We start from the raw sequence: 9,686 nt of genomic DNA on the forward strand, positions 1-9,686 counted from the left end.
AGCAGGGAGATAGATTAAAAATAAACACATAACAGGGAGATAAAATAAGTATAGGGTATAATTAAAACGAGACACATTAAACAGGAAATATCATTAAAATTGAGCTAAAATAGAAAGCAAAAAATATTAACAGTGAGATACCTTAAACACGGAATATAATTAACAGGGAGATCGAATGAACTGGGAATTTTAATAACGGGGAGGTACAGTAAACAGGGAAGGTGATTAACCGGGTGAAATATAAAACAGGAAAACTACTTAACACAGAGTTGCGAAATACAAGAACTATAATGAGTAGGGAAATATATTAAACAGGGAATACATTTTAACAACTGAGGAGAATTCAATTAACTGTGAGATAAAGAAGACAGGAAATATAATTAACAGGCAGACAAATCAAAGGTGAAATACAATTCACGGAGAGAAATCATAAACGGGGATGATAATTAGCAGGAAGATACCTTAAACAGGAGAATAACAGAAACAGCAAGACCGTCTAAACTAGGAGATAGATTAAACAGGGGAATAAAATTAACAGTGAGATACAACAAACACGGAATATAGTTCATAGGGAGGTACAATAAATATGGAACATAATTAACAAGCAGATACACTAAAGGGACAAAATAGTTAACAGGGCGATATAGTAAAATTGAATATTATGAACTGATCGATACATTCAACAGGGGATATAATTAACTGAGATAAACAATAAACAGGGAATATAATTAACAGGGAGATACATTCAACCGGGAATATTATTAACAAGGAGATGCATTAAACAGGGAATATAATTAACAAGGAGATGCATTAAACAGGGAATATAATTAACAGGGAGGTACATTAAACAGGGAATATAATTAGCAGGGAGATACATTAAACAGGGAATATAATTAGCAGGGAGATACACTAAACAGGGAATATAATTAGCAGGGAGATACACTAAACAGGGAATATAATTAACAGGGAACATAATAAGCAGCGAGATACATTAAACAGGGAATATAATTAACAGGGAGATACATTCAACCTGGAATATAATTAACAGGGAGATACATTCAACCTGGAATATAATTAGCAGGGAGGTACATTAAACAGGGAATATAATTAGCAGGGAGATACACTAAACAGGGAATATAATTAACAGAGAAGTACATTATACAGGGAATATAATTAACATGGTGATACATTAAACAAGGTCGATAATAAACGGGTAGATATATTATACAGGGGATATAATTAACAGGGAGATACATTAAACAGGGAATATAATTAATGGGGAAGTACATTATACAGGGAATATAATTAACATGGAGATACATTAAACAAGATCGATAATAAACGGGTAGATATATTATACATGGGATATAATTAACAGGAAGATACGTTAAACAGGGAATATAATTAATGGGGAAGTACATTATACAGGGAATATAATTAACATGGAGATACATTAAACAAGGTCGATAATAAACGGGTAGATATATTATACAGGGGATATAATTAACAGGGAGATACATTAAACAGGGAATATAATTAATGGGGAAGTACATTATACAGGGAATATAATTAACATGGAGATACATTAAACAAGATCGATAATAAACGGGTAGATATATTATACATCGGATATAATTAATGGGGAAGTACATTATACAGGGAATATAATTAACATGGAGATACATTAAACAAGGTCGATAATAAACGGGTAGATATATTAAACAGGGAATATAATTAACGGGGAGATACATTAATCAGGGAATATAATTAATGGGGAAGTACATTATACAGGGAATATAATTAACATGGAGATACATTAAACAAGGTCGATAATAAATGGGTAGATATATTAAACAGGGGATATAATTAACTGAGAGAGCAATAAACAGGAAATATAATTAACAGGATAATACATAAACAGGGAATATAATTAACAGGGAGATACACTTAACAGAGGAGATACATTAAACAGGGAATAGAACTGACAGCGAGATACAAAACAGGGAATAAAATTAACGGAAGATACAATTAACAGGGAGATACCTTAAAGGGGGTGTATAATTAATGGTTGATATATTAAGCAGGGGTTATAATTAACTGAGAGCAACAATAAACAGGAAATATAATTAATAGGACAACACATTAAACAGGGAATATAATTAACAAGGAGATAAATTAAACAGGGAATACAGTTGGCAGGGAGATACAATAAACAGGGACTATAATTAACTGGAAGATACAATTAATAGGGAGAGACATTAAACTGGCAATATACTTAACAGGGAGATACATTAAATGGGCAATATAATTAATGCGGAGATATATCAAACAGGAAATATAATTAACAGGGAGATACATTAAACAGGGAATATAATAAATGGGGAGATACATTAATTGGGCAATATAATTAACGGGGAGATGTATTAAACAGGGAGTATAATTAACAGGGAGATATATTAAACAGGGAAAATGATTAACAGGGAGATACATAAAACGGGCAATATAATTAACAGGGAGATATATTCAATGGGCAATATAATTAACAGGCAGATAAATTAAACAGGGAATATAATTAACAGGGAGATACATTAAATGGGCAATATTATTAACAGGGAGATATATTAAACAGGGAATATAATTAACAGGGAGGTACATTAAACAGGGAATATAATTAGCAGGGAGATACATTAAACAGGGAATATAATTAGCAGGGAGATACACTAAACAGGGAATATAATTAGCAGGGAGATACACTAAACAGGGAATATAATTAACAGGGAACATAATAAGCAGCGAGATACATTAAACAGGGAATATAATTAACAGGGAGATACATTCAACCTGGAATATAATTAACAGGGAGATACATTCAACCTGGAATATAATTAGCAGGGAGGTACATTAAACAGGGAATATAATTAGCAGGGAGATACACTAAACAGGGAATATAATTAACAGAGAAGTACATTATACAGGGAATATAATTAACATGGTGATACATTAAACAAGGTCGATAATAAACGGGTAGATATATTATACAGGGGATATAATTAACAGGGAGATACATTAAACAGGGAATATAATTAATGGGGAAGTACATTATACAGGGAATATAATTAACATGGAGATACATTAAACAAGATCGATAATAAACGGGTAGATATATTATACATGGGATATAATTAACAGGAAGATACGTTAAACAGGGAATATAATTAATGGGGAAGTACATTATACAGGGAATATAATTAACATGGAGATACATTAAACAAGGTCGATAATAAACGGGTAGATATATTATACAGGGGATATAATTAACAGGGAGATACATTAAACAGGGAATATAATTAATGGGGAAGTACATTATACAGGGAATATAATTAACATGGAGATACATTAAACAAGATCGATAATAAACGGGTAGATATATTATACATCGGATATAATTAATGGGGAAGTACATTATACAGGGAATATAATTAACATGGAGATACATTAAACAAGGTCGATAATAAACGGGTAGATATATTAAACAGGGAATATAATTAACGGGGAGATACATTAATCAGGGAATATAATTAATGGGGAAGTACATTATACAGGGAATATAATTAACATGGAGATACATTAAACAAGGTCGATAATAAATGGGTAGATATATTAAACAGGGGATATAATTAACTGAGAGAGCAATAAACAGGAAATATAATTAACAGGATAATACATAAACAGGGAATATAATTAACAGGGAGATACACTTAACAGAGGAGATACATTAAACAGGGAATAGAACTGACAGCGAGATACAAAACAGGGAATAAAATTAACGGAAGATACAATTAACAGGGAGATACCTTAAAGGGGGTGTATAATTAATGGTTGATATATTAAGCAGGGGTTATAATTAACTGAGAGCAACAATAAACAGGAAATATAATTAATAGGACAACACATTAAACAGGGAATATAATTAACAAGGAGATAAATTAAACAGGGAATACAGTTGGCAGGGAGATACAATAAACAGGGACTATAATTAACTGGAAGATACAATTAATAGGGAGAGACATTAAACTGGCAATATACTTAACAGGGAGATACATTAAATGGGCAATATAATTAATGCGGAGATATATCAAACAGGAAATATAATTAACAGGGAGATACATTAAACAGGGAATATAATAAATGGGGAGATACATTAATTGGGCAATATAATTAACGGGGAGATGTATTAAACAGGGAGTATAATTAACAGGGAGATATATTAAACAGGGAAAATGATTAACAGGGAGATACATAAAACGGGCAATATAATTAACAGGGAGATATATTCAATGGGCAATATAATTAACAGGCAGATAAATTAAACAGGGAATATAATTAACAGGGAGATACATTAAATGGGCAATATTATTAACAGGGAGATATATTAAACAGGGAATATAATTAACAGGGAGATACACAAAACGGGTAATATAATTAACAGGGAGATATATTAAACAGGGAATATTATTAACAGGGAGATTCATAAAATGGGCAATATAATTAACAGGGAGATACATTAAATGGGCAACATAATGAACAGGGAGATACATTAAACAGGGAATATAATTAACAGGGAGATACATAAAACGGGCAATATAATTAACAGGGAGATACATACAATGGGCAATATAATTAACAGAGTGATATATTAAACAGGCAATATAATTAACAGGGAGATACATAAAATGGGCAATATAATTAACAGGGAGATATTTTAAACAGGGAATATAATTAACACGGAGATCCATTAAATGGGCAATATAATTAACGGGGAGATACATCAAACAGGGAATATAATTAATTGGGAGATACATTAAATGGGCAATATAACTAACAGGGAGATGTATTAAACAGGGAATATAATTAACAGGGAGATATATTAAACAGGGAATGTAATTAACAGGGCAATACACAAAACGGGAAATATAATTAACAGGGAGATATATTAAACAGGGAATATTATTAACAGGGAGATTCATAAAATGGACAATATAATTAACAGGGAGATACATTAAATGAGCAATATAATTAACAGGGAGATACATAAAACGGGCAATATAATTAACAGGGAGATATATTAAACAGGGAATATTATTAACAGGGAGATTCATAAAATGGACAATCTAATTAACAGGGAGATACATTAAATGAGCAATATAATTAACAGGGAGATACATAAAACGGGCAATGTAATTAACAGGGAGATATTTTAAACAGGGAATATAATTAACAGGGAGATACATTAAATGAGCAATATAATTAACAGGGAGATTCATAAAATGGACAATATAATTAACAGGGAGATACATTAAATGAGCAATATAATTAACAGGGAGATACATAAAACGGGCAATATAATTAACAGGGAGATATATTAAACAGGGAATATTATTAACAGGGAGATTCATAAAATGGACAATATAATTAACAGGGAGATACATTAAATGAGCAATATAATTAACAGGGAGATACATAAAACGGGCAATATAATTAACAGGGAGATATTTTAAACAGGGAATATAATTAACAGGGAGATACATTAAATGGGCAATATAATTAACAGGGAGATACATAAAACGGGCAATATAATTAACATGGAGATATATTAAACATGGAATATAATTAACAGGGAGATTCATTAAACAAGATCGATAGGAAACGGGTAAATATATTAAACAGGGAATATAATTAACAGGGTGATACATTAAACATGAAATATAATTAACAGGGAGATACATTAAACAAGATCGAAAATAAACGGGTAGTTATATTCAACAGGGAATATAATTAACAGGGGGATACATTAAACAAGATCGATAATAAACGGGTAGATATATTAAACAGGGAATATAATTAACAGGGGGATACATTAAACAAGATCGATAATAAACGGGTAGATATATTAAACAGGGAATATAATTAACAGGGAGATACATTAAACAAGGAATATAATTAACAGGGAGATACATTAAACAGGGAATATAATTAACAGGGAGATACATTAAACAAGGAATATAATTAACAGGGAGATACATTAAACAGGGAATATAATTAACAGGGAGATACACTAAACAAGATCGAAAATAAATGGGTAGATATATTAAACAGGGAATATAATTAACAGGGAGATACATTAAACAAGATCGATAATGAATGGGTAGATGTATTAAACATTGAATATAATTAACAGGGAGATACATTAAACAGGGAATATAATTAACAGGGAGATACATTGAGCAAGATCGATAATAAACAGGTAGATATATAAAACAGGGAATATAATTAACAAGGAGATACATTAACAGGGGATATAATTAACAAGGAGATATATTAAACAGGGAATATAATTAACAGGGAGATATATTAAACAGGGAATATAATTAACAAGGATATACATTAAACAGGGAATATAATTAACTGGGAGGTGCATTCAACTGGGAATATAATTAACATGGAGATACATTAAACAGGGAGCATAATTAACGGGGAGATACATTAATCAGGGAATATTATTAATGGGGAAGTACATTATACAGGGAATATAATTAACATGGAGATACATTAAACAAGTTCGATAATGAACGGGTAGATATATGAAACAGGGGACATAATTAACTGAGATACTCTTCACAGAGGAGATACATTAAACAGGGAATAGAACTGACAGCGCGATACATAAACAGGGAATAAAATTAACGGAAGATAAAAGTAACAGGGAGATACCTTAAACGGGGTGTATAATTAATGGTTGATATATTAAACAGGGGATATAATTAACTGAGAGAAACAATAAACAGGAGATATAATTAATAAGACAACACATTAAACAGGGAATATAATTAACAAGGAGATAAATTAAATAGGGAATACAGTTGACAGGGAGATACAATGAACAGGGAATATAATTAACTGGAAGATACAATTAATAGGGAGAGACATTAAGCTGGCAATATAATTAACAGGGAGATACATTAAATGGGCAATATAATTAACAGGGAGATATATTAAACAGGGAATATAATTAACAGGGAGATACATTAAACAGGGAATATAATTAATGGGGAGATATATTAAATGGGCAATATAATTAACAGGGAGATGTATTAAACAGGAATATAATTAACAGGGACATATATTAAACAGGGAATATTATTAACAGGGAGATTCATAAAATGGGCAATATAATTAACAGGGAGATACATTAAATGGGCAATATAATTAGCAGGGAGATATATTAAACAGGGAATATAATTAATAGGGACATATATTAAACAGGGAATATTATTAACAGGGAGATTCATAAAATGGGCAATATAATTAACAGGGAGATATATTAAACAGGGAATATAATTAACAGGGACATACATTAGACGGGCAATATAATTAACAGGGAGATACATAAAATGGGCAATATAATTAACAGGGAGATATATTAAACAGGGAATATAATTAACAGGGAGATACATAAAATGGGCAATATAATTAACAGGGAGATATATTAAACAGGGAATATAATTAACAGGGAGATACATAAAATGGGCAATATAATTAACAGGGAGATATATTAAACAGGGAATATAATTAACAGGGAGATACATAAACGGGCAATATAATTAACAGGGAGATACATAAAATGGACAATATAATTAACAGGGAGATATATTAAACAGGGAATATAATTAACAGGGAGATACATAAAATGGACAATATAATTAACAGGGAGATATATTAAACAGGGAATATAATTAACAGGGAGATACATAAAATGGGCAATATAATTAACAGTGAGATACATAAAATGGGCAATATAATTAACAGGGAGATATATTAAACAGGGAATATAATTAACAGGGAGATTCATAAAATGGGCAATATAATTAACAGGGAGATATATTAAACAGGGAATATAATTAACAGGGACATACATTAGACGGGCAATATAATTAACAGGGAGATACATAAAATGGGCAATATAATTAACAGGGAGATATATTAAACAGGGAATATAATTAACAGGGAGATACATAAAATGGGCAATATAATTAACAGGGAGATATATTAAACAGGGAATATAATTAACAGGGAGATACATAAACGGGCAATATAATTAACAGGGAGATACATAAAATGGGCAATATAATTAACAGGGAGATATATTAAACAGGGAATATAATTAACAGGGAGATACATAAAATGGGCAATATAATTAACAGGGAGATATATTAAACAGGGAATATAATTAACAGGGAGATACATAAACGGGCAATATAATTAACAGGGAGATACATAAAATGGACAATATAATTAACAGGGAGATATATTAAACAGGGAATATAATTAACAGGGAGATACATAAAATGGACAATATAATTAACAGGGAGATATATTAAACAGGGAATATAATTAACAGGGAGATACATAAAATGGGCAATATAATTAACAGTGAGATACATAAAATGGGCAATATAATTAACAGGGAGATATATTAAATAGGGAGCACAATTAACAGGGTGATACATAAAACTAGCAATATAATTAACAGGGAGATACATAAAATGGGCAATATAATTAACAGGGAGACACATTAAAATGGAATATTATTGACAGTTAGATATATTAAACAAGAGATCTAATTAACTGACAGAAACAATAAATATGGTATATAATTAACAGGAAGATAGATTCAACAGGGAATACAATTAACAGGGAGATACAATTAATAGGGAATATAATTAACAGGGGGATACAATAAACAGGGAATACAATTAACAGGGAGGTACATTAACCAGGATTATAATTAACGGGGAGATGCAGTAAAACGGAATATTATTAACTGATAGATATATTCAACAGGGAATATCATTAAGTGATAGAAACAATAAACAGGGATATAATTAAGAGGGAGATACATTAAGCAGGGGATGTAATAAACAAGGGAGATAATTAACTGAGAGAAACAATAAACATGGATTATAACTAACTGGGAGAAACATTAAACGGATTCTAAATAGCAGTTCGATACATTAAACATAAATACATAACAGGGAGAGAAAATAAATACGGAGTATAATTAACGGAGAAGCATATTAAAGATCGAATAACATTAAAAGATTGCTCAAATAAAATGTGAAAAATATTAACAGTGAGATACCTTAAACAGGGAATTTTATTAACAGGGAGATACGATAAACAGGGAAGATAATTAACTGGGTGACATATTAAACAGGCAAAATACATAACACGGAGATTCAGAGTACTAGAACTATAATGAGTAGGGAAATATATTAAACAGGGAATACATTTAACTGGGGCGGGGGCAGGTAGGTTAAACTGGAGAATATAATTAACTGTGAGATAAAGAAGACAGGAAATGTAATCAACAGGCAGACACATCAAAGAGGAAATAAAACTAATAGAGAAATCATAAACGGGGAATACAGTTAGCAGGAGGATACCTTAAACAGGAGAATAACATTAACAGGAAGATAGTCTAAACAAGAAGATAGATTAAACAGGGGAACAGAATTAACAGAGGAATATACTAAATAAGGACTGCAATTAAATAGAGAATTTAATTAACAGGGAGATACATTAAACAAATAATGTAACAGGGAGATGGATTGAACAGGGAATAACAT

This window comes from Heterodontus francisci, chromosome 28 (genome assembly GCF_036365525.1).
Source record: "Heterodontus francisci isolate sHetFra1 chromosome 28, sHetFra1.hap1, whole genome shotgun sequence".
Lineage (NCBI taxonomy): Eukaryota > Metazoa > Chordata > Chondrichthyes > Heterodontiformes > Heterodontidae > Heterodontus > Heterodontus francisci.